Here is a 25,095-nt window from a genome sequence, read left to right on the forward strand (position 1 = left end):
GGGAAGGAAGAGAGGGGTTCCCCCTGTGGCTCTTCTGGGTGACTTTGACAAAGTGCCTCAGTTTCCCCCCTTGCCCACTGTCCATGTTGTCACCTTCTCAGGCAGTCTCTCAAGAACCTTAAATAGCTTCACATGGTGTCCAGCTGGGCCTCCAGGTCCTGCAGTAATGTTTCTATTCATCTGAATCACAAAAGCCTCACTCAAGCTGCTATTCAAGTCAGGGTACCAGCCACAGTTTTCCAACCCTGCTTACCCCAACAACAACTGATTTTAAAAAATTTTAAAAAAAAAACGAAAAACCTTAAGTGGTCACTACAAAGCACCCACAGCTGGGCAGCAGCTATACCCTCCTCCCTCCAGTATGGTTTCTCCTTTGCTTGTTCCACATCAGGGGGAGGATGAGTGAGCAGACTAGGAGCCAAGCTTCTTTCAGGTCTGCCACAGCAGGAGCATGCCTGCACACCCCACAAGGCTGCCCCTGCACTGGCTGGTACTCAGTGCCCTGTTTCATCTGCTGGCAAGCTCTTCAAACAACCACCAAGAGCATTGAGAAGAAAAGGCTCCCCAGATTTATTGGCTCTGGCAACCTTCTGCTGCTCTACTGTTCTCCCAGGCTCTGCTCAGACCCTCTCTTCCTGCTGCTCAGCTCTCCTCCACCGCTAATTTCTCTCCCAGCAATGTGCACCCTGCCCCAGGAACTCCCCTGCAGCTGCTTTGCCTCCTTCCTCTCCCCACAGACCTCCTCTCCTTCTGCAGCGCAGTTTCAAGCCGCTTTGGGCACCAGCTGTGCCATCTCATCTCCATTCAGACTTGTACTTTTCTGCACAGAGAAGCACCAGCAACACCAATGCCCATGCCACATAGCCATGGGCATGTGCACCCCTAGCTGCTGCTTTCACCCGTTTAGCCCTTGTTAGGCTTTCAATTTTCTAATCTAAAGCAAAAAACTAAGAGTTACTGAACCAGAAGAGAGTCATGCAGAGCTACCTTTCCAACAGTGGCCATGTCTGCAGAAAGCATCCATTTGCACTGATGAAACAGGGGGCGACACAAGAAAGACGAGAGGAAAAGAAATAAGTGCAAACCTTCTCAGAGACGTCTGTTACAGCTGCAAGTGTTACACTAACCTATAAGGGGTTTACAAAAATGTCATCATCACTTTTGGAATTTCAAAACTCCTCACCTATGGCTGTCATGGCTTAACATTTATAAGCAAGGCAGTACATGTAGAAGGTTTTGTTGTCGTCATCTTTTTCATTCTGACCTTAATTAAAAGCTGAAAACTTTCTGGGATCAGTAGGAGATTATGAAGCCTTTCACTTTAAATTACCAGTCCAACTCAGCCCAGATCAGTGAGATTACTCCAATCTCATTACTATTACACCACAGATGTGACTACAGGGACAAGAAGATACATGGCACATTCAGCCTAGTTCTTTGCCGAGAGGTTTGCCAGGTAAGCAGGTCGGGAAGGTGGCTGCCCGGACTATCAGGATTTTGGAACACACTGTTACACACCTGAGTAGTTATTACTTTCTTCTCTTGCATAAAGCAGACCCAGGAGACCTAGGAACCATCTCACGCCCCTTATCATACTTGCATTTAGGACTAAATCCAGATTGGATGGGACAAAAAAAAAAAAAATCTGAAGGGGGGCAAGCCAGAAAATTTCCATTTTCCTTACTCCCTAGCCTATGCTACAGATCTTCCCCATCGGTATTTACAGAGGAGACATTCATTTTTTGCAGATCCTGAAATTATTATCTGGTTATTTTCAGTGAGGTATGCATAATTTTACACAAAATTACACTGTACTGTCACAAGAGACACTTCCTCTTAGATTAGATACTTATGTTTGGCTCTCATACTTTCTTACAGCTTTATTCCACCAATCTGTTTCTCTGTTAGATCATCTAACAGGATTAATCACATAGTCTTTAAAACAGTGTATTGCTTTCATATCTTGCATACTCCTCCAAACTCACTCTTTCTTCACTCTTTCTGTGGGAAAAAAAATCAAGGACTTCATTGCCACCAGGCATTTTGCAGGAATCATTCTACTTGGACCTTCCTTTATCCATTGCTTTAGGTGGGTCTGGTTCCTAATCCATCTTTTTAATTTGCAAGTAAGTAACATGATTTTAAACTTCTTTTTCCACATGTCTGGAGCTTAATGAATCCTGTAATACAGCAAGCATACATATTGATTATTGCTCTTGCCAAGGACAGTATGAGGCACACTGCAGCATCTGTGGTATGAATTTTACTGTGTAACACACTGAGGTTATACTTCTGCATCTTGCAGCAAAGTGGCAAGACACTGCCTGGTGTGCGACTTCCCCATCAGACAATCTGTAAGTATAATTTTACATTCAAGCCTGAGCAAACTACCGTTCCTCTACAGAAGTTCTGAAACAGATTCACCAACAGAGTCATCGAGAAAATGTACAAAGTGCATGTTCTTAAGAAAGAAGTTTCTATTTTTATGATTACCCAAAACACTATGAAGTTCCTACAACCCGTGATGAGGACCACGTTAATTAGGACAGCAAGTCCAAGTATTTTAGGCAGGAGTTTGTCAATACAGACAAAATATAATTACGTGGAACCGCTGGGACAAAGCTGACTGAAAAACACGAACACCTTTTCCTTCCTCTGATATACTCAGTAAGCTGTCATGCCTGAAGAGTGAACTGAGCTGTTTCAATTTTTGCCCTGTGTTTTTTGTTCCTGTTGCGGTTTTGTTTTTAAGAACCATAGGCAAGAAGTTAGTCACTAATATTAGTAGCTAGGTAGTCACATTAGAAGAATTGCAGAGAGTACAGTAAATGCAAGCATGTGTGGCAAATTCTAGCAGACAACACTAAAAAAAATTAATAATAGTGATCCACCATGGAAAAGTGAACAATTTACAAAGCAAAACATTTTTTCCTCTGTGATTCATTGCTTGTGTAATGCCCTGGCAGAGCCTTCTTTGTTTTCAGTAACAGAATGCTAACACTGCAGACACAGGAAAGCAAAACCATGGGTTATAAATCCTACATATAAAATCCTGGAACCAGACTCCTCTGTACTTGCTAGCTTTATTATTCAAAAATCTTTATGCACCATTCTGTTTACTCCAAGCAATTTCCAAATTGCAAAGATTCCCAAACTGTACATATCTGGAAATATACACGAAGATTGTTATAGACCGATTTCCCTTTATTGCCTTGTGTCTGCCCCCACACACTGCACATTAAAATACTTAACACACACTTTGAATGTAAATCCATCTCATGCCAGAAAAGGTTTTTCACAGTAACACATACTGCAAAGCACGCTTATGCCTGAATATTTCAGAAAAAGTTAAACACAAAACTCTTTTGGGTCATGAAAAGTTAATTCTGCTGAGGATTTACAATAATGCAGGCCTAGGTTATTTTCCTCTCCTCCCCACAACAGTATCTCACCAAATCTGGAGCTGTCTACCACTGATAGAGTGTCTAACATCAGAAACAGCTGCCACTCCCTAGGAAGCTCACGGGGTAAGTGGAGAATAATGAGCAGCAAGCACCAGCAGAACAAAAGAAAATCCATCTTTATTTACCAACTGCTGCATGCTTGTTGCTGCATCAAGCTCATTCAAAGCCAACACCACACCCTTTAATTCAGAACAGACTATATTTAAGAAGCCTCTGCTTTTTTTTTTTTTAATCAACTCATACATACCAATGGTTTGAAAAAAAAAATCATTAGGTTAACCAAGTCAGCATCCAATGATACCCTTGATATTTACAAAAGCACTGGACCAACTATTAACTTTCTTATGCCCCAAAGTAACTAGAACAAGTCCAGGAGCACCACCTGAAAGTAAGGTCTCAGCTACATTAAATGCACTCAAGTGGCTACCACGAATCTATGGATGAATAACGCATTAAACTTTCTGCTCTGAGCATCAGAAGTAGCGCCATTAATTACAATTAAGGTTAACACTGAAAATATTAGAGCTTTTGAGTTATGCAAGCCTTTACTACATTCCCACATGCTCTGAAGATATTCCTTGATCGTACAGCCCTGAACTGTCAGAGGGAAACATGAAAGTTATGCCAATGGCAGTGCTAATGTGCCACCGGTGAAAGCCCGAATGACTCATTTCTGAGCTCTCAATGGCTGCAAGAAGTGGTCTGCATCCTGCCGGCCTAATAAGGTTTCGGTGGAACAGATGCCAACTTCTTTAAAGACGTGAAGCTTTCAGGAGCTGCCATCTCATGCGTGCTGAAGAGTGGGATGCAGAGTTACAGTTAGTATCTACTGCTCAAGTAAATAGGGTATGTGTCCACTGGCTTCAAAACCAGCTGAAATCAAAACAGATTTGGAAAAAGAAAGCAGGGCTTGAAAACTTGCCTTTGCATTTCTGAAGCAGTCGGAAGCAAGCCCTTTCCAAATGCAGTGAGCTAATTCTGGATCTTAACAATTTGACACGAAACAATTAAACAAGTCTAGGGTGACCTGAATGAAAACTCTCAGTTCAAATACATATTTTTTTAAAAAATAGCTGCGCAGACACCCACCAGGCTGGTGTGGCACTCTTCCCTCAACAAACTGTCAAAACAAGATATTTAAACACAGTGCCAGGTTTTCAGTAGCTTGGGGAAAGGAAAAAGAAAAAGAAAGAAAGAAAGAAAGAAAAAAAAAAAGAAGAGGTTATGCTAATGGCTTTCCCAACAAGCTCGGAGAGAGGAGGACCTCTGGTTTGCCTGTCTATTCAGGGGCGCAGCAAAGGGGGCCGGTTCTTTGATGATTTTTTTTTTTTATTTTTTTTGGCCCCTCTCTGGATGCCTCCTGGGCCGCCGCCCCCAGCGTACAGCTGCGGAGGCGCCGCCTGTGCCCTGAATCTCAATGAGGCCGCGGGCCTTGCCGCCGGCCGGCCAAGGCTGCTCCCCGGCGAGGGGGTCGGGTCAGCCCGCGGCCTGCAGCCCGCGGCCTGCAGCCCGCCTGCGCCAGGCCGACGTTCCGCAGCTCGCAGCCCAGCTCCTCCAGCACCTTGCATGGCCCGAACGCAGGGTCCCATGGTCGCAACGGGCTAATTCGGGGCACAGCAAGTCTGCTCCCCGCTTTTTTCTCCCTCGGGCAGCTGGACGGTTGCACGGTGCGCCGGCAGCCCACATGGCCGTGACTGACGTGACTGCCAACAGGTTAAGAAGAAATGCCGCCTCCTCCTCCAGCTCAGCTCCGGCTTTTCTAAGCCTACTGCTGTTTCTCACGCTCACACAAAGCTGCAGTACAGGGCACCTGCTTCATTATCATATCTTGGGGGAATCTGGGGAGGGAGGGAAGGAAGAGGGGAGCTGGAGGTGGGGCAAAGGGGGATGGCTGAGCAGCCTAGCCTTCGAGCGACAAAGAAGCCCCGCAAGGACCACTCCTGGGCACCTGGCACCCCACATCTGAAAATTAACTTCAGAAAGCAACGAACAGCCTTGGCTTAGTGCCTCCCACAAAGCTCTATGGGCACACTATGTAGAAAATCAGTGTATTGGAAGCTACCTCTGTCTTTAGTTACACAGCAGTGCAGATGGGAAACACCTAACGAAGGAAAGGAATGGGTGCTCTGATTCACAAAGCCAGGCCACGGGAGAGATCAGAAGTCAGATTACAGAAAGAAAAACAGATTCTCACCCAATACGTTGTCCATCCCCTGCATGGAGAGCTACTATGTTCTCTGATTCCATTTCTGTCAAAGGGTTTGAGATCACCAGCCAACACCGCCACTACAGAAGATGACACCTCTGTATTGTTTTATCACTGTATTTCAACTGTATGGTTATGTAAAACTGAAACACTGAGGTTTATCTTTTTCTTTTTTTTTTTTTTTTGGCTGAATTTCAGTTTAGAAGGTCAAAAATGTTGCCATATTGCTCACAGCAATCAATTTAAGCAATACCAGATATTCCCAAAGGAGCAAAAGAGAATTAATCAGCATGTAAAAAACTCCTTACTCCTACCTTTGGCACAGCTTAGTCAGGCTAGTCCTAACCTACAGCTGTGTCCAGTGGGAGAAAATGTAAATGAAGTTTCATTAAAAACAGCAGTTTTAAGGATAGCTACATAAATTACAGAGAAGTATAAGCGATTTCTTAAGTTACGCTGAAAACAATCTCACAGTGAACCGCATCCCCGCTACCTCATGGTGGGAGCAAAAGGACTTAAAACTACCACGAGGTGCCCAGCACAATTAGAGAAATCTTTTCTGTAATATGCTTGCAAGCAGCTACAGCATTTTAACAAAATATAACGTTCCAGTAACAGAAAGTGCCATCACTTATTCCTCTGCTTTGAAAGGCGCCCAACTCTCATTTTTAGAAATAAATAAAAATACAGAGGAGGTGTCAGATTCACTGAACTAAGCATGCTTGGAACAATTATTTCTCCCCAAGCAGTTTTACCTTGACACCATGATGGAAAATAGCACAAGCAGCTAACAAGGCACTTAAGGTATTAAGTCTCTACAACTTTTTAAATATCATCCCTTAGAGGAGGGAGGTACCTAGAACTATTCCTCGAGCTCAATCTGAAGCTAATACCATCAGTACTTCTGCAAATCAGGCTCTTAAATACACTGCATGTATTTATATAAAGGGTGTGACTTAATCCTCCAAAGAGTTTATGATCTTTACTAAAAATACAAAGAAAAAACCCAAACCAAAACCACCAACACACCACACCCTAGTATATTTGAACAAGGAAGGGCTTTTCTAGACATCATCTAAAAGATGGTTTAATTATTTCACCTCTGAGCATATGCATCCTTAGCCATGACTCTTGCACTTATCTGAACACATGCCGTATTTGAATATGACGTACCCAGTTTTGTCTTCAGTAAATCCTGTCTAGAGACTGACAGACAGTGTAAGAGGGGACAAAGTGAAGAAACGCACACAAACCAAAGCTCCTCCAGAGGTTAGACATACTTTGTCTAAGTCCAAAAGCACAGTAGTAGTAGCTTGTAGTCCTAGGGCTGCCTACGCACAGAGGATGTTCAGGAAAAATATAATTAATTGATTAAAAATCAATTTTAGGTCTCTTTTCCCACTCTGCCCCATTAAAAACGAAAAGATTAGGAGAGCCAAAGACTCAGACAAGAGTGATTTTTATGATGGATTTACTTGCTTTGCAAACATTAAACCTGAGAAGTACTCAGGAGAGGCTTCCCATTAAAATCCCAAACTTGGTGAAGCTGAGAGGTGAGCTGGTAACTTGGGGGGTGAGTGCCACAGGAAAGTAAGCGCAGGGGAGGGAAAAGCAGGACGCAGCCACGCAGAAAACATCCGCAGCAAGGACTCACAAGTCCCTGGCTTGCTTGTTGAGGCTCCTATTACTAGATCACTGTGTCATTCACAAAGAGAATCAAAACCTCGGGGAATTGTAAAGAAGTGGTGAAAAAAAGGCTAAGGGACATTAGGGGAGATTTATGGAAACAGCAGCTTTTCTAAAACAGATGATATGGACCAACTTCAGAGGCGGTTTGAAATGGAAAAAGAGCTCTATTTGTAAAAACTAAGCTACAGAACATGGACTTTTATAAATAAGCAATTTATAGAGGGTAAGAAATTAACACATCGTATTGTTATCCTTTAGCTTCTGGGTTTGAGTCCTAATTTTCAACGTAAATACACAGAGTTGTTTTAGGCCACTTACAATAAAAGCTCTACCAGTAATTGTGTGGTCATGCTGTGCATCAGGAAATTTCTTTAAAGTGCCAAGAAAAAAGTCAATGCAGAATTTTAAACATGTTTATACAAACAGTTACTGGGTAAATATTTCATAGAAAGATGCACAAAAGCCAAGTTCAGCAAATATTTCGATGGCAAAAATAAGCGGCATAAAAAAAAGGGGTGTGCTGTTTATATGGCTGAGGCTAATTTGGATTTCCCTTCTTCATTTCGTCACTAGCAAGTCTGCAAAACCCCAGAGGAGCACATGGAGACTGTGCTAGTTCTAATAAAACGTTTCATTTATCTTGAGCCATTTAATGGCCATCAATGGAAAAATTACAAGCACTTCCCAGAAAGCAAGTTCTAGTATTTGTTATCATGGCAACCTCCTGGTTACGCCTCCAAATTTAGTATTCCACAGATAACTTTTACTGAGTCACTACCCCAAACTCAGCAATGAAAGTCTCCTCCAGATAACCGGAGCGCCTGCTTCAGTTCAGGGGAATTTTGTGAAGTAACTTATTGCATACTGAGAATTTATTAAAGCAACTTCACTACTGGGTAACGTGAGAGCAAACAGCCACCATACCTCTGGTGCTAAGCTTTGCTGAGTAACACAGGCATAAGAAACATTGCCAAGGATTTTTGTGCCTTGGACTGAGGTGTCTCATCACTGTAAAGCGGAACACAGTCCATGCTGTTGCCTCAACAGGGTCAACTAGACACCTTAAACACCATTAAAATAAATTAATTTTTACAATAAACAGTAAAAATATTGAGTCGCAACATAATTGAACAGCAAAATTCTTGCTCAGTTTCAGTGGTACCACAATTTAGTCCTGTAACACTGAAATATAGGTATTTACTACTAAAAACACATGCGTATAGTAATGATTATTTTTTGAACCCTGAAGTTATTTATTATAGTAAGCTCATCATACCTCTCCCTAACAGCTCTAAGCTCCAAGAGAGATGCGTTCCAGTCAGTCACACAAAAATCTGTTTCTTACCCAAAGAGAAATGAAACAAAGATACACCTGAATAAAGACACATCTACCCTGACATTTTTACCATTAATTGATTTTCATGTTGCAACAGCATCTTGGTATGTTAAAGGTAATTTTCATTTTAAAAAAAGCATCAAAAGTGAAAGGTATATACCACAAAGAAGCAAAAAGCAGATGCGCCCAAGGAGACTGGAGCTTGAATTACATTTTCCAGCCTGCAGTGCCCTATCCTGTTATTTTGGGAAGACATGGCAAAAATTCCAGTCTCCTCTTAAAACTGCTCCTATTCCCTGAGGAAAAACAATCATCACCCCCGCCCCCATCCCCACCCCCTGCAGCCAGGCCTAAACCCATACCAGTTTCCTTGGGCATCAAACCCAAGGGGCACTTGCCCCACTGCATTTTCAGAGGTCAGGGACTGCTGCGTTGGCCCCACCTCTCCTCCACACCCGATGTTCCAAGCACAGTGCACCAAACGACCGCTCCTCGCCATGCACATTCCCTCTACCACCTGAATCCTGAAAGCACCAGCCATGGCTAAGCGCAGTCCACTCTCTGTAGCTCATCTTCCCACTTTTACTAGCACACCCCCAAAGAACAGAAGCAAAGCAAACACCAAAACCCATCCTATGTATAACCAGGTTATAGCTACCCTTCGGGTTTGTAGGAGAACTTGCAACAACTACAGCAACCATCCACAAGAGTTAGACTCCCATACTTCAAGCATGAGAACACCAGAAAGCCATAAATAAAGCTTTACATGCATGTGAGGTTTTTTGGTTTTTTTTGCTTTGTTTTGTTTATAAAATAGAAAAAAAAAGGGGGGGGGTGTGTAAAACCCCACAACCCTGCAGTTCACCTGGGGTAATGTTCCCAAAGAAGGTCATCTGGGGCCATGTTATTGCCTCAGGGACTTCTGCAAAGGAAGGTACATGCACACATACAGAAAACTCCGCATGCAAACCCTGCTTTGTCGCTCAGTGCTTACTGCATGCTCTGGTTACAGCGTTTCCTTCTACTGGTCCCTGGCCACATGCTATCAGCTGGGGCGGCAGCTGCTAGGGGCTCCTCTGCCACCCTAGGGGTCAAGCCAAGCAAGGCCACCCTGAAAACCCTCCAGCAAGGCAGGAGGGGAGCAGGAGAATGGGCAAAGACAGAGGCACTTTGTGGAGGAGGAAGAGTGTGGTAGAGATGAGCCAAGATGCGGCTACCACAATTCTGGCTGGAGTCTGCTGCATCAGAGAGGAGGATGCTGACAAAGGTACAGGCGGGATGTCCCTGGCACTGGGTCTCTGCTGGGCAGGGGGGATGGTTGTGGCCTGCTGAGAACACAGGCAGGACAGGGAGAGGCGGCAGCCTGACCTTCACCCAAGGCCACACCAGCTGTGCCTGCATCCATCACCAGTCCCACTCCTGGTCCCGGTCCTGTCCCAGCAGCAATGGGGGCAGCTGGAAGGGCAGGTTGTGCCCAGCCCACAGGGAGAATATTGCTTCCCATTCAGGACCTCGTTCCTGAAACATGGCCAAATCCAAGCAAGTTTAAATAGCAAAGCTACATCCTTTAAATACACGCAGACACGTACATACATTAAACAGAGCTAAGGCAGAGCCTGGCCATGAGCACACACCATTGCTGCACTGACCCTGCCCCTTCACAGGCAAGCACAGGCAGACCCAACGCTCACAGTCAAATCTTCCAAAAGTCAGGCTGGCCACAAAGACTCAGCCCACCCCTCTGGTCTGGGGAAGCTATAAAGTTAGATTATTCCCAAATTCATGCTTTCTTGCATTGATTTTCCCCTCCCCCTCCATACTGTGCAAAACCATTTTAACATCAGGATTACAGTTTCAGTATCAAGCTAAGAGAGAAAAAAAAGTTACCGAAGAGCAGTCACTGCACACTTCTGCACACTAATCTGCAATTTTCATTTATCCACAGCACACTAAATGAATCTTTGTAGGGGGCAGGTGTTCTTGCAAATTACGCCTTTAGAAACGAAGCCACACTTGGGTACAGAAATTGGAAGGTACAGGTAACACCCCCTCTGTAAAGAGAGGGAAGGAGAAAGAGAGAGTGCAAAGGACCCACATGAGAACTACTGTCCTGATATCATATTTGGTGATAACGCTGCAGTTCAACCACAAAATTAACTAAGCACAAGTCCACTAATGGGTCACTGTCATTGGTTTGAGAATGTGTTTTTCTACATACTTTTCTTCCTCTCACCACAGAATCCAAATTTCCTAGTTTAATCACCTTCCCTTTTGCAAAAGAAACAGGAGCTTTTTTAAGCAACAAAGACATTTATTTAATCACAGGGGCAGTACAAGATTAAAATGCATTAGAAAAATTAATCCAAACTAAACGTCTCCATTATGATAAAGTTTCCTGAACCTTAAACCAACAGACTCCCAATTTCAGGCATAAAATCCGATTGAAACTGCTGCTGCTTTGCAAAACTGCTGCTTTCTTCTTCCCCTCCCTACTGAAAACGCAGTCCAAATTGCTATTTCCATAAAGAAATATGTCCAATATGACAGAAGTTCTATGAAAAATTCTTGATGGCCTCCAGGGATTCTTGTACTTAACCCAAAGGTAAAATCTACAGTAATTTATCATAAGAAAATCAACTGCTCTGCAGATCGGGGCTCCCGTTCAATGCTGCAGTTGAAATTTGTACCTAATGGGGGTGGTGGTAGTTCCATAGCTTCATTTGCAGTCCTCAATTCTTTGCACCTAATTAATAACAGCACACAGGAGGGAGAGAAAGGTAGCTATGACACTCTATATACTTTGTATTTCAGCAGGTATGCTTTCCCGTTTTAACCTTTAAAAAGGAAATGATAAACTGTGTGCTGCAAAAACGTTAATGATAAAACAGTAAAAGGCAGACAGGGGTGGAGGAAGTAAAAATAATAGTAAAAAAGGTATTCAGCACTACAAATGTTGATGCCTTTTAAAAAAGAAGAGATTCAGCCATATTTCCCCCTTCCTTTGTACTGAAGTTTAATAAACATTTTCTCCAAGTTACCAATTTTGAGAAAATCGCTGGATAAACACTTGTATTAACCCAGTTCCGTGGCTCGGTGCCAAATGTAATGCCAAACTTCCCAGTTGCAAAACGAGCTGTTTTTACACACCAAAGTAACCACACAGCAGGCCTGCCGAGCCTGAAGACAGCTGACAGAGATGACTGTTGCTGTCCCCCCATTGCACCGACATCCATCCAAATACCAACATCTGCTGTGCTACAATTTACTTTTTACACAACATTTAGCAAAACAGTGCCTCTGACTGCAACATCATTAAGGAAGTAACAACAAATAAATCGCAAAGTCCCATCAGACAATTGTAAAATTAAAGCGTAGTTTGTCTTGCATACGCTGAGCTTTAGTTCAGATGTATTGGACTTCAGAAATAATAAGCATTAGAATCTGTTTTCTTTTATTAAACACACAAGACAAAATTCTGTAAACCGTGACCAGCGCAATCCATCATTACAGTGAAAATTACAGTTTTGAGGATATTGATTTGACTCAATAGGCAGAGAAGCAGATGCCTGCGAGGCAGCCTGGCCTGCCCGGTATGATCGCAGCAAACCAGACTACTAACAGGATTACACTATGTCTGGAAGCATAAGAAGGGCACCCTCAATTCAGGGCCCGCTTCTTTTCAAACACCCGGAATGCATATTTGTACTTGTGAAGAAAGGAATTAATGCTCCTAAAAACTACAGCGCCCTTTGCTTTAAAAACAGGACAGACCACCAGGCCAAGGCAACGAGATGCCACCCCACAGAGGTGAGGTGGCAAAGCAGGCTGGGGTAGCAAGTCCTCTTACAAATTCATAGCCTGGGGGTTCAGACCAGGAATTAGGCTCCTAAGTGAAAGCAAGCCAGGTTTGGTTAGTGGTTCCACTGTACTGCCCACCACACTTCACATCTCCCAAGTCCCTACGCTATCTGGTGTCCGTCAGCGAGCTGTCCTCCATGCCTGCGTCACCCAGGGTGCTGCAAGCTAAAGTGGCGCAGCACTGCCACGGGGTTCGGGCTTTCATTGGCACAGCAGCAAAAGAGAAGAAAGAAAGGAGAATTTCCGTCTTTAAAGTGGTGACCAGTTTTCAAAAACAATTCTTTCTTCCTCCTGTCCTACAGTAACTCTATGAATGCAAAAAGAGGGAAAAACAATTGCCACTTTCTTTTGAACAGCAGACACCAAATGAAAAATTTCAGCAAGAAATAACTTGATTTCTGTTAGACATCAACTAAGGGGTTTTTTCCCCCCCAATCTCTCTGTTCCTCATCACCACCTTTAATACAACCTAAAAATTGCTTAGGTTACAAAAAGTGAATTTTTTTCGGTGGGAACAAACACTGCCCCTACATCTCCAGATAATGTGTCTGTCAGGACCAGCAACATACCCAACACTCAGCTCAAGATGCAAGAACTTGGCAGGCTGTATCTCAAAGCAGTTTCACCAAAACAATACAGTTTCCCCTCAAATCCCTATCAGCTTAATAGTTGAAGACAATATTATTTCAGATAACATAGGCAGCCAACACTTTGGTAAGTTCAGTGGACATGCTTTATCCAATTCACAGATAAAAACAGTCAACATGCACAGCTAGATGAACAAAAATTGCTGAACTGATTTGGTGCTTAATTCATACTAAAGTCAAGGGGTTAGGCGCTTAAGTACTTCTGCAGGTTTGGGCCAGAACTGATTTGTGTCAGACTTTATATGACTGACTCTCTCTCTATATATATATATATTATACGCGCCCATCGTGCGACACAAGAGAAGCCATGCAAAGCACAGTCTATGCATAGATCCTCTCCCGAGCAGGGATTTAGAGAACAGTCTCCTCTGTGCTAGCTACTGCATGTTTGCACAACAGGAGTCAAGGTCCATCGGAAACTTATCTGAAAAGTTGCTCCTGCGCAAACTTTAGCTTCAACCTCAGAGTTCAGAACTGGAACACTATTTGTTTGTCCATTTATCCCCTGGCACGGTTGGCTTTTTGTCAGACAGATGTATGCCACATGCAAGTCATTTCCCAACCTCTCTGCTCCACCTCCCGCCACGCACTCTTGCACACACTCTGACCCCTCAGCAAATGTTAGAAGAGAGAAGTGTTTCTGACAGTTTGCATACTCTTCACAACAATTTTATTGCAGGGTATAAACCTTTTCTCCTGCCCCCCAGCCCCACTTGTAAGAAAACAAAGCAAAACAAACAAGAAATCCACCACTTCCCAAACAACTGAATGCCCTAAACCCAGTGGCAGGAAAGGGGAGGGAAGGGGTGGAGAGGAAAGGACTTAGAGGATGGATTACACTGAAGTTATTTTTGTCCTGTTCAAGTGGATGGGTAGAGACAACTAAATATAGAATTTATCAAAGCAGGTGAACAAGGAAGATGACATGAGCTACATGTTCCAAGGAGCAAGCAATAAATGAAGTACACTCCTACCTCCTGGTCCAAAAAGCTCCCCAAAAACACACTTCAATTTGCATGAGCGAGATTTGATTGAAAAAATATTCAACTCACCACAGCCTTCCCTTTGGACATGTGACAATGTAAATGTTAAGCAGATAGGTTTCCTGTCTCTTACCTGCTTGTACTATATATAAACAAGTACTATGAAGTCCACATTAAAACGGAAAGAGGTTTGCACTCTTCTGTGGTGCCTTTGGACAGAAATTTTTCTGAAGAAATTATGTTTGCATGTACAGCTGGGCAATACAGCACCGCTTGAAATCAAATGTTAAGGAATGTTATGTTGTCAGTGGCAACACAAAGTATGTGGTTTCTATGAAATTTAACCAGTTATGTCAAGAACAATTGCTTCTTCTTGTCAGACTGCAGTCCACTGCTTGCTCAGAGTTACTGATACAGTAGTTTGAATTTCACAAGTGAAAATCCATTCATACGTATTTTTACCTCCTTCCACGGTCTGAGCAAGCCTGTGGGATGCACTGGCTTTTGCCAGAAGCACGTACTCCATTCAGTCACTCTGCGCAGCCCACGCTGGCAAACAAACAAGTAGCAAATCTCACCCCAGCTCTTGGGCTCTCAGAGCCTGCAGCCAAGGATGCAAACAATAGCATTTAGCAAGGACGTTAAGTGCTTTGCTGGTAGGCAGGCAGTAGCGAGCAGGGAAACGTTCGGATAAAAGACATGGCACCAGTCAAGTCATGACTTCAGTGGAAACCACGCTCACATCAGTGCTGTAACCTACCACTGGGCTTAAAGAACAGACGGCTTTTGTGCAGAACATTTCCCTTCTTCCATCTGTGCCCCTGGTTACCCACAGTATCCAAGAGCCCCACAGCCTGAGCTACATTTGTCCTCACAACATCCCTGTGAAGTAGGGAAGTGCTGTTATCACCACTTTACAGATAGGGAACTGGGGCACAGAGAGATAAAAATAACCTCATCCAAGATGATCACATAGGAGGAAGTTTGTGGCAGAGCAGGAGAGGACTGACTTCAATTCTCAGTTCCAGGACAGTACTCTAGTACAACAGCCATCACTTCAACTTCTAGATGCTCTGCCTTCACTTTGACAGACCTACCTATCTCCCCTGGGCAACAAAGAATGGGGAATGCCTACGCCTTTTATTAACAGCTTTTCCAGCCCAGCAAAAATGGAAGAGGATATCAGATGCAGGCATTGTTTGCATTCACAAGTCCAAATCTGAACAAAGAAACCATTTCCAAAATAGTCAGCACTATCCTGGTATTGTGGGAAAAGGAAGGAAGACATATCAAGTTTTCAAAGTAGGGGAAAAAAAAAAAATCCATGGTAGGTCACAAGTACAATTTTAAAAATATTAGTGAAAGTTTTACTAGGAAGCTCCCTGTTCTGGAGATTTTAGGCTATAAAGCAGTAAGAACTTTTAAAAAAAAAAAGTTCCTTTGGGACTACAGCTATCTCATTGCAGACACAGATCTAAAAGCAGATCTATGTACTTTCACATGGAGATCCTGACTCCAGACCTTCACACAACAATCTTGTCTCAGATAAAACAAATTCCAGAGGCTGGAGGCTGCTCAAGGTTTCCCGTTTCTGGCTGAGCCAGACTTCAACCCTGCCCTCAAAGGCTCTCCCTTCTGAGTGAAATGGCACCTCAGGTCCAAAATTTACTGTCCTTTGGGACTCCAGTTGCAGCCATCCAGATCACCAGTTGTGAAACAAGCTTCTACAACTTACGGACATTCATAAAGCTGCATTTAATGCCAACTGTTTGAGGTGACTATTACCCTGGAACAAACTGCAAAAATCCATCACCCTATGGATCATCTGGTTTATCAAGTCTGACTCCAAAAGGTGGCTGCTCATCATAACAGCCAAAGGATGACAGACCGCTACTACACCAACATGACCAGGCCTTGATGAAGGCCACGGTCACTTTTCTGATTGGGGCAAAGGAAGAAATTTGTGCATTGGTGCTAGCTGAGGGCACCAGATCTGCCATGCTCAGCTTCCAGGTCACCTTTGCTACCAGTAGACTATCCTGTCAATTGCTGCTGATAAGGTGGACCTTACGGCGCAGGCCTCTACTTTTGTAACAGACTTGTTATAAACTTCAACAACCAGCAACAAAACGTGAATCTCCTCTGCCATGGTCAGAGCCTGAAGGAGCTGCAGCCAGCCAGCTATTGCTGAAGGTGACCATCATGGCACCTAATTCAACATCCATCAGTGACATAACTGAAGCCTTGCTTGGAGAGGACCAGAAAGAACAGAACTAGCCTCACCACACACCCTGCTAGCCCTATTTCTCCCCCTTATTTTACACCAGCAGTACAGAAAGGTAAAGGAGAAAGGCTGGGATGAGGTTAGAAACATTTCTGTCTGACAGCAAGCCTCGCAGCAACAACAAACAAACAGAAAGCAAAACTCCCAGCAGCTTCAGAGCTACATAGCAATCTTAGTAAACGAGACATTCTAATAATTAAAGCAAAAAGCAACGTTTTGTTCCAAAGCACAGACCCATAACACTAACAGCAAGTAGTAAATTAGTGAGGTTTGTTTATTATTACATGTTTTGAACCTTTTCCTTGAAAAATCCCAACTTCTGTATTCAGCCAACACTGAAAAATTAAAAGGCCTGTTGACAACAGAGGAACCGCTATTTATTTTCTGTTCAATGGCCATGACAAGGAATATCAAAACTGAAACCAAACACCTCTACAAATGGGGTTGTTATTTTCCTTCAAAATCAGGCTGGGCTTTGTACAAGATTCCCAATATCAAACCAGTCAAGTTTAATGCCCCATATCAACTGGTCATAATACTTGATGTTGAGAAGAGCCATTAGGGGTGATCTGATCTAATCACCCAAAGCAGGGGCATTCAAAACACTACAAAATAAATCCTAACACTATTAGCACATGTAGGTAATTCAGGACAATTATAAAACTACGAAGGCAAAAAATAGAATAAACGCAACCTTATCAAACTGCAACTTTCAAATCAAATTCAAGGAACAAAACCTCAAGTCTGCTTGGCCACATGCCTTCATTGTAATCTCCTTGCCTCCAGTAACTGGTTTGAGGATTGTAAGAGTCAGCACAAAAATGAAAATCAATAAGTATTCTGTGTGTGAACTGGGCATAAAAAGGAGAAATTAATTCTATGTTCCTCCATGTTTTATTTCACCACATGAATTGTGAGAGAAATAGCACAGGATTGTACGTGGTCAAAAAGGTATGCACGGTCTCTGAAGCGTGAACATGTATTTACAACCACACATCCTGTTGTGTGTCATTCCACTTCTAAAATGGTGCCTGAAAAGAGCAAAGTCTCTAGAAACATGAGGTTTTGCCACAAGCACACCCGGTCTAGTTGCAGGAGTAAACAAAGCTCTCCAAAACACCAACAAGAACTGTTGTGAAGCAGCCTGTTCCTAGCAGACTGGAGCTCCTGCTGAGAAGAAAGCTTTCCTCTGGCCATAGTGGGGGGGATTCCCTCAGGTGGCAAGACAACTTCATATATACTGATTTTTGCACATTCCTGCCAGCAGCCTGTTAGTCAGAAGATTAACACAGATTAAAAAAAAAAAAACCAAAAAAACCCTAAAATGCACAAAACTAATAATAAATCTGATCTTATTTTTTCCTATTTTAGATACAGCTTTCTATACCATAACGAGTTGTATTACTGCACTACACTGCAACTTCAGGTACACATCTGGAGCTGAGCCACCTGCTGTACAAATAAAAGAATGAGACAGTTCCTGTCCTGCAGAGTTTACTGTCATAAGACAGGGACAGCAGAAGGCCAGACAGACACAGACACACACACAAGAAGGGGACCAGTGCTGGGCATTGCAGTCAACAGCAGTCTCAGTACACATGCACTGCAAGTTCGTCAAAGCCTTTTATAAGCAACACAAGGAGTGAGAGCTTTTAAAAAGGATAAAAAAAAGCAGTACTGCAGCTGTTTACAGGGACTATTTCCCAAGTGTGAAAGGGTAGCACAAGAGCAAGGAACAGCAGTGCTTGCCCTCACATTGTAGTCTTAGTACAGAGACATGCTAGGCTAACGGGAGGCAGAAGTTAACATCTTAATAGCAAATTAGAGATGGTAAAAATAGGTATGAAAAGCAAAAGCAGATGGTTTTGCAGCTCAATGCAACAGAGGAACTACTAGATAGCAACAAAGCAGCAGCCCAAAGAACGAGCTCTGCCCTGCTCAGAGCAGCACTCTGAATGGGACATGGTTACATGCCAAGCATACAAAGATGTGAGATGATGCAAACCATAGAAAAGTATATTCCCCTCCCTCCGTGTTTTGCTTTTGTTTTCCACTTTCATGAATAACAGTAAACAACAACTACAGCAACTTTGAAAACATCAACTTCTTTGAAGATCAAAAAAATACAGTCTCTGCAGACAATCTGATTATAGTTGCTGTAGAGCCAAGAGGAGTACCTATTTGAGAAAGAAATTTGGCCACCTGCTGCTCTAAGCAGAGAAGGTGGTATACATGTAAAATCATGGTTTTCTCTGAAATTAAAACTGGTATTAGCCAGGAAGAGAGACTAGACTGGGAAAAAATGCATTAACTCCAAATGGCACAGTTATGTTGAACTGAGTTGTACACAGCTGGCTAGTAGTCTTTCACAGGTTTGCCCATCTTAAAATCATTTTCTATTATTCCCGATAAACAATCTACTACAGCCACTTTAGACCTCTGGCTTCTTTTCAAGTCAGAGGGTAGATATCAGTAAAGCTAGGACACCTCAAAACCTCAGGCATGAAAAAGTAAAAAGTTATAGCAGTTATTATGGAAGGATGAAACACCTAGAGTACAAAAGGTTCGTATTCCAACAAGAATAGCACATGCTAACCCAATAAAAGCAATCACCAAGTCTAGTCCTAGAGCTTACTCAGGATCAGATCAGTCTATGCCAATGACAAGGTGTAAGTTTTGAGCAATTGCTCTTAATGCAGCTGAGCCACCACAGCTGAAGAGAAGAAGCTGCCCCATTGCATCTGTCTTTAACAGGGCTGTCCACTATGTTTGGCCACTACATCTTTGCAACCCCTTGCATAAAGGAGGAGAATTAACCCAGCTTGTAAAGCCAACAGTCTGGGGAAAAATGCCCCGTTTTACCTGAACACGCTGAATCTGGCAAGAGCTAATAGTCAGGGAACACACAGAACCCTTTAAAAATACATGTCGTTTATTACACTGGGACAGTACTTTTGTGTTGCACAATCCAAGCTTTTGTTTCAAGCAAGAAAATGTTTTCTAAATATTTTGTCACCATGACAGTCTAGCCTTGGACTCAGATTCTGCCCTTGGTTACTCCAGAAAACCCCTGTGAAGTCAACTGTGTTGCACAGCTCGTCACTGTGTCCCAGGCCGTCGGGAAGGCTCACCTTGCAGTGCAGCTACCAGCATCCTCTCGGCCCTCTGTGCTCTGCAGGGCATTCTCATCCCAAACTCTTGCCTACCCGCAAACTAAAACATTCAATATAAGATCCACGTGAATAAACAACATCATATGTAAGAGGAAGACAGTTTTCAACTAAGCAACAGTAAACATCTCCCCGACAGGTTCAGCTTTATCCAAGGAATACAGGCAAAACAAAAAACATTCCCCAGATAACAGAATGAAATATTTTAAACACACTGAGAAAAAGAGACACAAAAAAACATCCCGGCTTTGAGGGCCCTGTTCCAAGTAAAAACATTTCTTTCAGGGACATTAATTTGGCAAACTAAATCTGAGTAGATACAGCCTAAGTCCACAGCACAGCCCTGAAAAGAGCAGCAGAACATTTCTGCATGACTCAGGAAGACCAACGAAGACTTCTGCAGAACAAGATGAACAGGGTGTTTATATACAGCCAGCAGCGTCATGAGAACCAGCAGTTTAGTTTGTGAAATGAATGTTTGCATTGTCATTAAGAAAAAACCCTAACAGTAAAAACAAAACCCCCCAAAACACCCTCTATTCCACACTTCTAAGTTTCCAACATTAAAAACATTGCAGGGGAAGGAAGTACTCCAGCAGCCAAAATTTACAAGTTCTTACCATAACTTTGGCGCAGTAAACTTCTCCAGTGTCACAAAGGCCTATTCTTCAGGGGGCTTGGTTGCCTTTTTTTCGGAAGGGCTAATCCATGTGTGAAGGCTATTAAAGAACACACACACAAAATGCCGACAGAAGCATAAACATACACACTTTTTGTGTGTGTCTGTGTTTCCAAAGTTTTACCTGTCTTTCCTTACACGGAAAGATACCTCAGAACAGTCTGCAGGCAGGCATTTCTGCTTTCTCCTTTTTTACTAGCAAAGCTCTGAAAGCTTTTCCCTTTCCTTGCCATAAAACAGCAATGCCATTTTATTTTAATTCATTCAAATCTGACAGAGATTCACCCTCAGTTGTTGCATTCAGCAGCCAGGTTTCAAGAATTTAATGTAAAAATTAAGATTTTAATACGGGTACGTGCACACGTGTGTGTGGTTGGTTGGATTTTTACTGGAATAGAAATTCCTAACAGTAACCTTTTAAATTTTTGAATGGCACCTTACTACAACCTCAAAGAAAACACTAAGTCATACTCGGCATTTCTGCACTGTAAAACCAAATCCAAGCTCTGAAAGTTAGCACTTTTTCTTTATCTGATGCTATATAAAAGCCCTAACATAGATTTGAAAGAAATACTACAGAAAGTCCTGCCTGATCTAAATACATAGAGCTAAATTTTTCTTTCAGTTTTTGAAACACCGGTTAGAGATTGGGCACTTAGAGTCCTATTCACTGGCTAGAAAAAAGGCAAATGGTACATTTTAAAAAACTGACTTTGAAATATTGTTATGAGAACAGGGACAAGCTATGTAAACCCTAAAATTCTGTGGGTCTTTGTATTCACGATTATTGTCGCAAAGTAAAAGGCTCATATTCCCTACTAAGCAAACATTTACAATTAAATCCATTCTGCACAAGGCATTTGCATTTTGAGATAGAACAGTCAGTCGTTCAGCTGCTGTGATTTAGATGGATTGGTTCATTATTGCTGCAGTTCGTTTTCAGCTACACTGTATAACAAAGGGGTGCCAATGTAGTCCTGAATGGCTTTAAAGCTAAGTATGCTGGTATTCTTCCATGATGATGTAATTTAACTATCTCCCCATCTCTTGGATTAAGATATCTTGACTTTACAAAGGCTAAACTTCAGCAAAAACGACAGAAACAAGCTGTCACAATAGTGTTCAATAGGCAATATCTCTGCAAGTCAGCTGAAGGCTGCTGCTGGCAAGTTTGCAGTGATTGTCCATTTATGAAAAAGTATTTTTTCCCTAATACTGATTTAGAATAAATACTTTTCCCACCATGCAAGTAACAAAGCAACTTCAACTTCCACACCAGGAGATCAGTTATATACCTTCAAAAGTTCATGCTATAGTAAAAATGTATCTGTACCAGAAAGACAGACCTAGAACTACAATGATCTCTGACACAAAGAAAATTTCAAGTTGAAAAAGACAACTACTATCCTGCTCCTTCACTGTCTGAAACTTATCACCAAAGGCAGCAATAAAGCAGCGAAACCATTTTCCTATTAACGACCACATAAACAGGCAAGATTTCTTTTTAAAAAAAAAATATTGACAAAAAGCCATGATGATTAGTGGAGTTTAACCTCCCTGTCTAAAGCACAGTCTTCAAGACACTGCTAGAGCAACATTTATTAGAGTGACTTGATTACTGAATTTATAGTGGCAAAGGATTCATATCCTATGTCCAGAAATCAATTTCCACCTATAAAACTACTTCCAAGCCCCACCAGCACTGTCACCACAGACTGTCACAACTGGATTCTAGCCTGCTCCATGCAGAAACTTACAGTGGAATCTACCTGAAACTATACAAGTACACATTTAAGTCAAGTTTTGAATTAAGAAATAAATGCCTTCTCTTGGTGTTCTCAAAGTTTGATTCCTCCTTAATGAGGACAAGCAAGGAGGGAGATTACATGATCAAAAGTTAAAAATTTAAAAAAAAAAAAAACAAAACAAACCCCCAAAAAGTCGCACTTCAGAGAAAAGACTTTCATTTAGCTAACTGACTGCTATTTATAGAAGGTTTACAGAACACAGGCAGGTGCAGGGATATGTATGACCCACAAAAATACCCCAATCCAGACAATCCACGCCTGGAAGTCCTTGAAAAGCAAGCAGGAAATACAAGGTAGTATTCTCAGTTTGCAGGGATGAAGAGGCCTGACAACGGATTTTGAACTGCTTAACAGTTTTCTTCAAGGGTGTAGCTTCTTACTGACACTTCAACTGTGAAGCTCAAACCTAGGCAGAATGGCAAGAATACATAAAATAGTGTGTACCCTTGCATTTCAGGGCATAAACCCTACATTGTATATTTTCCACACCGGTCCATTTTTCCACACCATTTGGCAGATGTAATATGCCTCATATGAAAATGCATGGCAAAATTTTGAAATAATTTTTTTTCTCTTAAATCTTGAGATTTAATTTAACTGGAGATTGATAGATAAAACAGCAGCTCAAAAACAGTTTCATTTTTATGTTTCTGTTAGCCACCAGACCAGTCAAGCCTCTTGTAGCAAATGCAAAATTGTGTCTTTCACATCGCTTGCTTTCTGAAGTGTAATCAGGGTACATTTCTTGATCCCCAGATCCTTTGACAGAATTGCAGAAACAGCAGGATATACTGCTAAAGCTGAGTATTTAGAAAAATTAAAACACACATTATAAATTAAATTGTACACTTTTTGAGACTTTTTACTAAAAGTACCTAAACAGCCCTTTTTCTTGTCCTTAGTCTAAGCTGTGTAGAAGGCACTCAGGTTATGTTTTCCAGTTGTTCCTCTACATCATGAGGATTAGCAAGCTCCTCTTCTTCAGAAAGAAAAAGGGGCAACACTTTTGAAATCTTGGTACTTCTACAGGTAGGAACTGATTTATAAAGCCACAGCAAACATATAGGCTGCACTTAAAATTTGAGAATTAGCATCAATTTCTGTAAGCAGCCTTGACCCCCATCAGCACCTGAAGCCCACTAAAATAACACCAGCATCAACTTCATGAGTTAGACTTTCCTATCACTATAATAACGTTTGTCTTAAAAGAGCCTTTACTGCGGCCTTTCAACATATAAAGGGAGCTTATAAAAAAAGACTCAGAGAGGCTTTTTACCAGGGTCTGTAGTGATAGGACAAGGGGTAATGGTTTTAAACTAGAAGAGGGTAGATCTTGATGCAAATGAGGAAGTAATTCTTTACTGTGAGGGTGGTGAAACGCTGGAAGAGGTTGCCCAGAGAAGCTGTGAATGCCCCATCATTGGAAGTGTTCAAGGCCAGGTTGGATGGGGCTTTGAGCAACCTGGTCTAGAGGAGGATGTCCCTGCCCACAGCAAGAGGGTTGGACTAGATGATCTTTAAAGGTCCCCTCCAAGCCAAATCATTCTATCATTCTAAGACTAGAGCTCCCTCCCAAAACAGGTATTTCCTACGAAGGTGATGGTTCATGACCAACACAAAACTCAGTTCCTTAGCATGCACGTTCTGTTGTCCTCGTTAAGAGTACATTAGTAAAGTGCAAGCAGAAAAGACTGATTTGACGGACCTGTAAATGATTCAGATGCTGCACGCGGTCTCAATATTAACATGAAACACCACCACAGTCGTGCACAGAGTCACTGACTTCAAGGCGTATTTCTACGTGCAGCTCACCAAAGGCCTGGGCTTTGGACAGCACTTCAAAACACGCTCTCCCAACTTACCCAAGAGACTCAGGAAAACAGTAACTGACTTGCCCGCACTATGTGATGATTGTTTACCTCTCCTGTCCTCAAATATGACCATGCACTTTTGAATAAATTGACAAATTTCACAATATTGTTTGACCAGCTATCTTTTTCACATTTTTGGCTCAACTCGAAGAGGTGGGAAAATAACGTGAGCTCTGTAACATGTTTTCCAAATGCAATCGAAGTTGGTCTTCATTATTTCCCCCTTTCAGTTGCAGTAAATATTTCTCACAGAAGCACACTACTTCACACCTAATATGGTGCTATTCTTTCTCCATTCTTTTTCTTCCTCTTTCCTCATAGTTTCCTGGTTTTTGTTCCCCCTTTAAGAGGCACATTGTACCTGCAACATAATACAACTGAAAATAATAACCCCGCTTTCGTCTTCCCCTCATGAGAGATGGCATTTTAAATAAGGTTTAACTAATTTTTTTTTCTTAGTAAATCAGTTAGTTCACTATGCAAAAGGGAAAAAACCCACAAGGCTGACAGTTATTTTTTTACAATGCTCTGTCTTTTAAAATGCATTCAAATTAAAAGGTCAAATGTTAAGTAAACCCCTCTTTCCAACACATATCAAGATTTGTTTCCCAAATGAATCCAAGACCAACAACTACTCTGCTTTTTAAGATAATTCACCAGCAACATGAACTGTAGATAAAAGCAGATACACTACATGTCACCATATACTGCTCTAAGGGCATCAAAGTCCTCACCAGCTTTTTCAGATGGTGAAGTCTAGGGCTAAGACTACTAACACGGAGCAAGTTTAGGCAGGGGAACATGGGCACAGGCAGGGAGTACAGGTGATGATGCTTTGGCAGGGAGAGCGCCAGCAGGGAACACTGGAAGGGAAGGAACCCTCTGGGATCCATACAGAGGCTGCAGGGGAAGATATTTTCAAGTGAGGACAAGGCACCAAACTTAAAACACATGGCACAGCACCTTGCCTGAAACTGCTCCTGCAAGAACAATGAGCAAGCTTTACACTCTTGCTCTCTCTTTATCTCAAAATAGCATAATCACTTAGTACTTCTTTCTTCCTAAATCTAAACCTGATGACTTCTTGATATGCCTACTGA

The 25,095-nt window shown here is 42.3% G+C and overlaps 1 protein-coding gene across 6 annotated transcripts in view; it reads right to left on the reverse strand.

Moving 5' to 3' along the window:
* AKT1 (AKT serine/threonine kinase 1) overlaps window positions 1-25,095 on the reverse strand; it is a 74,678-nt gene that overhangs the window by 36,171 nt on the left and 13,412 nt on the right. The gene's annotated exons all lie outside the window — the stretch shown is intronic.

The sequence above is a fragment of the Phalacrocorax aristotelis genome, chromosome 9 (genome assembly GCF_949628215.1).
Source record: "Phalacrocorax aristotelis chromosome 9, bGulAri2.1, whole genome shotgun sequence".
In the NCBI taxonomy this organism is placed as follows: Eukaryota; Metazoa; Chordata; class Aves; order Suliformes; family Phalacrocoracidae; genus Phalacrocorax; species Phalacrocorax aristotelis.